The sequence below is a fragment of the Rhamphochromis sp. 'chilingali' genome (genome assembly GCF_963969265.1).
Source record: "Rhamphochromis sp. 'chilingali' genome assembly, chromosome: 4".
NCBI lineage: Eukaryota > Metazoa > Chordata > Actinopteri > Cichliformes > Cichlidae > Rhamphochromis > Rhamphochromis sp. 'chilingali'.
Window position 1 is genome coordinate 21,736,456 of NC_137948.1, and position 9,737 is coordinate 21,746,192.

The following is a 9,737-nucleotide window of genomic DNA, read 5'->3' on the forward strand; positions in this document are numbered from 1 at the left end:
AAGTAATATATGTGAAATTTTAGTAAAATTGTGACTGTGTTTTTTTGGTTGTAAAAAGAAATAAATTTTCTTTTAAAAAAATATGCAAAAATCATGTTTATTAGGCACAATTTTTTCATGTTATTTTACATTAGACAAGTTAACTCACAGACTAATTTAGGTAATTATATTGATATTCCATGTATTTAAAATAATGGGAACATTCTGTAAATTTTTTAAAATTAAAATCCTGTTAAAATACAGATTTCATTTACAGTGTGCGTTAAGTAATCTAATCATAAAGGAAGGTTGCAGAGACATTTTATATTTTGTAAAAAGGATAATAAAAGTAATTATTCGAATTAAAATATGATCAAAAATGAATTCAAAGAAAAAGAGAAAAGTGTTTTCTCCCAAATAAATCAGTCTCATCAGTGCTGTTTGCCCAGGAGTGATGTGTGAGAGAGTTTCACTCCAAGGTCAGCTGAAAGGTCAGAAATTCCCCCAAATGAACCACTCTGCATAATCTGTGGGTATGGGTGGAGCCACTCTCTGTTAGGTTAACCCCAATTTTGAACATGCAAAGTCCAAGATCTTCCTCACAGTGGCTCTCTGTGTGGGGCAGTACTTTTGGTTTTCAAAGAACATCTCAGGACCACATTGTGGCTTTATTGTTATGGTTTACAGCTATATGATGGCTCATACCTTGCCTCCATAGTGTAGTGGTTAACACATTAGCTTGACAAGAGAAAGGTTGCTGGTTCACTTCCAGGGATTGTGTGAGGAGGGGCATCCTGCTGTGGTGAACCTTTGTGACACGGGAGCAGCTGAAAGTAGCCTGATGGGTGGCACATTTAAAGGGACAAAAGGAACCAGCAACAAACTATACAGTTGTTGAGTTAACTATCCTCTGCAGGATGGCTCTTTGAGAAATGCTCCATGTGACTGAAATGACTGAAGCAATATTGTTTATAATAATATATACATTATTTAACTGACAGTTATTCCAGTGTTACCTTTGGCTCATCGCCAGTCCATCATAATGGCACAGGACACACACACACACACACACTCAAACGTCACGCTGAGAGGCTTCAGCTGACCAGCAGCTTCAAACCCTTCTTGAGGTGAGAAAACCCCGTTAACCACTCCAACACCATGCCCTCCCACATTCTGGAAGATGAAACACAGTTTTTCAAAAGTGATATTCTTAATTTTTCAAAAATTAAGAATATCACTTCATTTTCTTCCTCCATATACCGTCCAGTGACACAGTGAGGATGTGTTTATCCAGATATTACCTTTAATTTGTCAACCTGACGCAAAAGATGATGATTTAAAAAGAAAAAGAGCAAAAGCCTTGTAACCACTTATGGATGACCAAGTTAAAGCCGATTATTACCAGTCTGAGAGGAGAGAGTCCTGGTGGTCAGGTGGGTCATGGCATTATAATGCACAGTTGCTGTAGAAACCAACCTTGACCTCAGCTTCACATCTACAGGAGAGTGTGTGTGGGCATGTGAAAAGGATGACAGAGTACCGACATCTGAAAGTCAAATTAGAACTATGAGGCATGCATGACTGCATCGGGAAGACACACAAGAGTGCACCATGCGGCCGTGCACAACTTGGAAGATAAATGGTCAACCGCATAAGTACAACTAGATGTAGACAACCCAAAGAAAATGTTTGAAGTGCACTCTGTGTTTGTTCCAACAGGAAGTTTGCAACATGTAAACAGGAAGCCGATAGTAGAAAAAACCATGGTGGTTGTAGGAGCAGGAAGTGTTGGTCTACTCTGAACTGTTGATCAACAAAAAGTGATTTAATCTTGGTTATGACATTTTATTTTATTTGTATTTTTCATGGCTTGCCATTCCTTTGTGCTTTATGAAATTTGTGCAATAGGAAGCTGCAAAAGAGGTGTGTGTGTGTGTGTGTGTTTCAAAGGCCAGGAGGTTCATACATTATTCAGTCTCAGACATTAAAGATGTAGATGTGGTCAGAGACATATGCAGGAGAGACACAGGGAACACTCGCACACAGACAAGCATAGCAATGCACGCAAATATGTTGCTGCCTAATTGAAACTCTGCAAACATTTTTCACTGCTCTGCAGTTTGATTCCTCTTTTTATCCACAGAGTAAAATTAATAAAGATCTCACATTGTTGCCTCAGTCTTTGCGCAGGCAGTGAGAGAAACACGCGAGAGGAGAGACGGAGAAAAGGATGGGCTGGAAAATAGGACAAAAACAACATAATGTGTGAGTGTGCGGGGCTCTGTGCGCATTTGGATGGGAGGGGCATGAAATGTGTCTCAAGGAGCAGAGATTTCACAGCTCAGTGACTCTGTCACAGTGCACCTGCTCGCTGAGGCGGTGGGAGGGAGAAAATGAGAAGGAAAAAAAGTGGCAAGGTGAGGAGGTTTGAGGTAAAAGAGAGTTGAATTTTATTGAGAGAGCCAGGCTAAGCACATCATGGAGTTTAGTGTATACGGTATTATTATTATTTTTTTAAAAAGTGCACAGAGGCATGCTGTGAAGTACCATGATACTGGTCTTTTATTGAAGAACACCTACATACCCACTCCCCCCAAAAACTATTTTATTAATACTGTATTTTTTTTATATATATATATATATATATATATATATATATATATATATATATAATTTATTTGAAAGACTGGGAACAAAGGGCATTACTATAGCCTCGACTCTCTTGAATATTGTGGAAAACCTTCCCAAATCTACCTGGAGGGATTTTCCCACTTTCAGCCACCAGAGGGTTGAACCATGAAGCCTAGCTCTGAGTCCCAAGTCATCCTCAAAGCACTGACAGCGCTCTAAATGCTCCACTTTTTTCTGGTATTTTGCAAGCTTCCTACTGTCACACTGTGTTGTATATAAAAAGCAATTGTAATCATTTCTAATAAAATAATGCTCACATTTAATTTATTAGTAACAATATCAGTAGATCATTAGTTCTCTTAACTGGTCAAAGTCATGGAAAACATCCCCAAACTAGAAATGCACAGAGGTTAATCTGTGTATGCAGTTGCACACATAAGATAGCATCTTTTGCGTGCTACACCAATGCAACTTTATATACTCTATTTTTATATGTGTCACACAATACTTTTAGTAAAGCTGTATATTACAATGATTTACGAGTCCTTTATGCCAAATAGCGCATTAGGAAAAGTAAAAGGACTCTGCACAGTGGTACAGTGGTTAGCCCTATTGCCTCACAGCAAGAGGGTCATGAATTGAAATCCACCAGCCAACTAGGGCCTTTCTGTGTGGAGTTTGCCTGTTCTCTCCACGCTTGTGTGGGTTCTTTCCCACTCCCCTTTGACTTATGTGTCAGTGTGAGTCCGGAGAGATGTCTGTGACAGACTGAATACTTGTCCAGGGTGCACCCTGCCTCTCATCCTATGGCAGCTGGTACAGGATCCAGTTGAAGTGACTTAAATTTGGAGCCAGCAAAATAAAAAATAAAGTCTAGGCAAGAATGTAACATATAACTGTGTTATGAGGTATCTAATGAGATGACATGTTAGTGAACCTTAGATACCAAATGCAAAGTTTTTTTTGCTTATTACTGGGTTTCACCTTCTCAGTTTCGGTCCTCCATTGTTACATTATTTGCTCCATAAAATCAATTTGTTTACAATGATTGACAGGACTGGATGCTGCAGACAGACCAGTACTAAAATAGAATATATTGAGAATGGCAGCATGCTCGTATACATTGTTCATCATTAATGATGCATGTGCACTAACGCACACCAATTCTGAATTTTGAACTCTGTGGTCACAACAATCCAGTAGTTCCCTTTATTTTTAATGCTAAAGTTCATGATTTTAAAATGCATGGTAAGATACAGTGGTAAGTGCTTCTGAGCCCAAGAATTGACACTACAGCACAAAACTGCTTTAGCTTTATTATTGCAGTGTGGGTTAAAGTCATTAATAACAGCATTATTGCACTATTACAAACAAAGATTTCTCTGGATTCTCTGAATCTTTAACATTTGATGTTTTTGCACAAGTTTAACTTAAAAATACAACATAAATATTTAAAACAATAATGTTGTTATTTACATTTTACGCAGCATCTCATCTTTTTTGAATGACGATTGAAAAGAATGAAAGCATTATGATTGAAATAATACAATGATATAAAAATAACACTCTCCCTCGGTCTTCTTCCACCATGACAGGACAGGAAAATAAAAAGGTCGTGAGTGAGACTCAGGTGTGCTGAAATCTTTAATTGGATTCCACACAATCTCCTTTCTTGCTTCAGTGTAATAAAACAAATGGGTTTTTAGTTCTGCGACACTCTTATGCCATTTATTCAAAAAGGAAACAGTGATGTCGTGTTTATGAGCAGAGTTTAGAACTGGATCCAAATGAATGTGCATAACTTTGTCTTCGCAAGTATATACAGTGAATTTAAACTGGAACTGTATATGTACGTGTCTCTGTGTGTGTGTGTCTCTGTGTGTGTGTGTGTGTTCATGTATTGAGAGAGAAAGATATAGGGACAACTCTCAGATGTGGGGTGAGGAAAAAGCTATCTTGGAAACCATGTTTTGAGCATAGCAGTGACTTTAAGGTCAATGTTTTAGCCCCAGGATAACAAACTAATAGCACAATAATGACAGAGAGGGAACTGCAAACAGGAGATAAGGTGGACGAAAACAAAATGCTGATCGCTGAGAAGGCTGATTGCAGAGCTACTGTGCTAGCATTAGAAAGAGGAAGAGAGAAAACTGAGGAGGAGACAGAAAGAACAACGTTAGGGATATTAACCCTCCTGCCTTCTTGGGACCTTTTTGTGCCACTGCTATGTGTTAAATGGCTGCCATTTCCACTGTGTTCAGTGGAATATAACCAAACTTGCCACAGGATAGTTTTTACCTGTCAATGTTAATATTCCAGTGTGAATTCCTTAAATCAGCCTAAAATGGCTGAGCAGCAGAAATCCCCACACCCATCACCCTGGGGACCATTTTCTGCCCATTGACTTCCATTATAAACGCTATTTTTCAACCCCAAATTATCATATGATTTTATTTTTTCTTCTTTTCTTGGATGTCAATGAAGACTCAGGGCCTTGAAGTTTTAATTTTTAAATTGCAAAAAAAATGCAAAAAAAATAATGGCAGGTCAAAATGTATGTTGGTGCCAATCTTTGGTCCATCTAAAGGCCTACTTATAATGACAATCACATATTACTTCAACTGGTTTTTTGTGGAAATATTTAGTTTCGTTTTTTGGTTTTTGGGGCTTATAACACAGGGCGCTCATGTAATAACACTGGGATTTGAAGGGTTAAAACAACGAAAATATAATTAAAACTTTACATGAATATTTCAGGGAGAAGTAGTTTTACAAGGTTGGCTAATTTAAAGTGGAATAAAATATGGATATATGGTCTTTTTATGGCGTGGCTGAGAATGGTCCCTAGGGTGATGGGTGTGAGTTTTTTAAAGGATGGCAGGAGGGTTAAAAAAATTATGGGTGCTTGTCTGCTGTATTTCTGTGACTCACATTAAAATGATTGAATGACTATCTGACAAGGTAATCGTTTAACATCCATGACTTACAAAGGACAAAATTCAGCATCTATCACTTTGTCGCTTATATTCAGTCGTATGGGACATGAATGACATAATGAAACACACTTTTTTGACTATCCAAATGAATCAAGTGAATCCACCTGCAGTGTTTCCATATACTATTGCATCCCTGTCCCACTATCGGTCCACTCAGTTTTCAAGTTGGGAGATTTGACAGGAGATCGCTGATCTAAAAATGACATAAGTCACAGTAAACTTGGATGTATAAAAAAATTGCATTTTTTATAAATACAAAGACCTGTGCGTAGCACACAGTGAATGCCTTGTAAGGTTATTATTTAGTTAAACTGAGCCATCACATGTACAATTATATACGACAGTTTGTATAAAATATTTACATAGATGTTGCATTAACAGTACCCTAGGCAATGTTTTTGCAAAATTTCGTCAAGATTGATGCACTTGTCTAGGAGGAAGAACTCTTCCTCTAGGAGGAACATACAAACAGAAGCTACAGTCATTATAGTATGAACATGCAAACATGCCTGAAACTATAGATACATAAAAGGCAAAAACAGAGTTCCTACAAAGCTCTTTTTTGGATCCTGACTGCTGTTTGTTTTATTTTCTGTCAGGATGATCCCGTGCTGTAATAATGTAGCAATCCAGGCTCTGGGGAGGCCATTCCATGACTGATAGTGTTTTATTTTGTGTTTTTCTAGCAGAAAAAAAAAAGTGGACGATGTTACCAGTTGGTTGCTTTCTCAATGGTATTGCATGGTGGTTAAAATCTGATGCTGCTTGTCTGCATTTATATTTCCATTCATTTTTACATGATTCCCAACCGCTCCAATTCATGGCAGAGACTCCACCATGTTTCACAGATGGCTGTAAACACTTACTGTTGTATCTCTCTCCTGTACCTCCTTTACCTTCCACTTCTTCTTTTGTCCTCCACTTTTGTCCTCCACTTTTGTCCTCCACTTTTGTCCTCCAGGTTCTTCAAATTTACTTGAACACCACACTGCGCATCATGGTGAGATATGCCAGGTTGTCAGTTAACTTGGAAAGCTTGGAAATCATTGTGTTGTTGCAAAAGTACCATTTTATACCTGTTAAACTGTCAAATTAAAGAAATTGGAACAAATTATGTAACCTAAGGCAGAGAACTGGTTTTGAATTCGTTCTCTGCTAAACAAGAACAATCCCCCCTCCCAAAGCAACCTTTCTTCTAAAAATAGACTGGACTGAAAATGATTTGATTTTTTTTTTTTTTTTAAATAGCCAATGTGCAAAGGAAAACTCTCAGAACTATTGCGCAATACCACTTGGTCTTAATCATGGGATAAGAAAGTCTGGTTCCTTGGAAGCAAAATGTAAAGAAAAGACAGGTATATGTGTATGTATTCCTACTTAGCGTGAGAAATAAGTTTTAAAATGTAAAGGAGAAAGGTTGCTGACAGAAAGGCTGATTCATTTATCACTTAGTGGCCAACTTACAGAGATTAATACAGGCTTTTTGGTCATGGTGTTTGTTCTCCCCCTTGTGGTGATCATTACATATTACATGACATCAAAAAAAGAGGTGTAAGCCAACTAATCACCTGGAATCAGCTAATCAGTTACTGAAATATACTTCGAGCAGAACATAGTGACGGTCTTCATAAGAACAGCCTTTCTGGTCATAATTCTTTTCATTCTTCAAAATATATATGATTGTATTACAGCAGAATCCTGCAAAACATTTAAATTTGACCCATTTGTAACCAATGAACTGGCTGCACCTCTAGTACAATGCAATTCATTGGTTACCCTGCAACAAAAACAACTGTTACCCAGTTTTAATATGCAGCTCTGCTCACATTTAAAGGAGTCTTGTTGAAACGACTTAGAAACATTAGCAGGTTTCTAATGTTTCTAATGTTTTGCCAGCCACCATTTTCATACCTTACAATTTTCATACTTTACAATGAGCTGCACTCAAATGCGACATCATTACTTTTAGCTTTGAAAATTGTCACAAAGATTCTGTTGTACCCGATTAAATTATTCCTTGGTTTATTCAGCTTCTTACAAAGCCAGCCTGTCTAATGAAATGAGTAACTGGTCAACATCCCATCCATCCATCTGGGCACCCATAGCTTTGCCGGTCTGACCTGGAGCCACAACACCGTCGCCCTAGTAAAGAAGGCCCAGCAGTGGATGCACTTCCTCCATGTCCTGAGAAGAAATAACCTGGACCAGAAGCTACTGCTGGCCTTCTACCACTCCTCAGTGGAGAGCGCACTCTGCCTGGGTGTTTGGTACGCAGGGGCCACAACTGTGAACGGGGAAGGCTGTGCAGAGGGTAATTAACGCTGCCCAGAAAAATAATTGGCTGCCCTCTGCCACTCCTAGAGGCCATCGCCTGATCCTCTTGTCTCAGGAAAACCTGGGCCATCACAAATGACCACCTGTTTGACCTGCTGCCCTCTGGGTCAGTTAGGTCCCACACCTCCAGACTCACAAACAGCTTCCTCCCGTGGGCCCATTTGGACTGTTAATAAACACTATCCCCCTACACCCCACTGATGACCACCCACCTCACTAATCTGAACTGAGTATCATGGACTGAGTAACGCTCATCACTCAGGCCACTCACACACGGACTCTGTTCAGACCAAGTCCTTTCTTTGCAGTACTTCCAACCACTTTGCAATTTGTTCTCTAATGTGTTCCTTTCTCTTATTTTTGCACGTTTCACTTGTTTGCTCTTTATTCCTGCTGTCTACTACTTATATTTTATTCCAGCACAGTTGATGTGGTGCACCCACAATTTCGTTGTACATGTACTATGACAATAAAGCTGATTCTATCCATTTTAATTACAGGAATTGAAATGGGAACTTTCTTTAAAAGGTCATCAGTGCCCTTGTTTCAACAACACACCTTTATTTTAAACATGTTAGCACAGGCAGCTTCACACTAAATTGTAATACTATTGTTTCTCCACTAGGGGATAGCACAGGACATGAAGCACAGTGCCCCATTTAAATTTTTTTATTTTGGTCCAGTTTACAAGACAAACACAAATGAATCAAACATTTCAGCATTCGTTGTCCTCCAACTACCCCCCAGTCATTTTTTTGATGAGGACTGCTCCCCGACCATGTCAGTTTTATATTCCCTGAATACACAAAGAAGCGCAAACTAAAATTCCACACAAGCACTTATTTGTCAGATTTGCTAATCTCCGGTACATGCACACATGTGCAGTGTGATTTTTATTACCCCATTCCCTCTGTGTCTACACTTCTTTTACTAATCTCTCTAGCTCTCTTCTATTTTTCTTGTTTCCTTGCCCATTCTCCTTCCCAGCACACACAGCAGCTTCTGTTACAATATAAAAGTCTTTGCAGGCTTTCTGTTCTCAAACACAGATGAAGATGCACACCACGAATGCCGCCACTCTCAATGGGAGACCTCGCCAGCGAGCTGTAGATTGAGTGTCCCAGGGTGATTAACTATTGATATGGGGCTCAGGTAACGCACCTGATATCTGGGGGGTGGGGGAGAAAGACAATAGCATCGGAAGAGTGAGGGGGGTGGAAAAGAGAGAGTGAAACAGAGAGAAATAGTGTCCAGGGGTAGAGTAGGATAGAGACATATAATGATGGGAGAGTGAAGGCTGAAGGCCAGCTCACAGACAAATAACAAGTACATGGTTGCATACGCTGTAAATCCACATACAGGCCCCCCTTTGGATTGGCGGACTGAGTGGATGCTCAGGCCCAGCAGCCAGTAGCTGAATTGCATATTGTGATGACTCAGGGCATAGCTGAGGAAATGGGATGGAGAGGGCACTGAATGTAGGGGGGGGTCTTTGTGTGGAGGGCAGGCTATAAACAAATGGATCACTGTGAGTTAGAGAAGAACCATCCATTTGTCTTTAGCAACACACATTATGGTCCTGCTCTCCAGTATCCCTCAACCCCACCATCCAAATTACGTTGCATTCCCACCTATATTTCTGTGCTTGCTGTGTAAACAGACCTGCTTCTTTGTGTAACACCAGTTACAACTTACACCGTCAGCATTTATTGCAATCACCCCCCTTTAAATTCTTTATTCCTACCTCTTTGCTGTCTGATAAGAATCTCTCCCTTATTCATACCTTTTTGTAGGTGG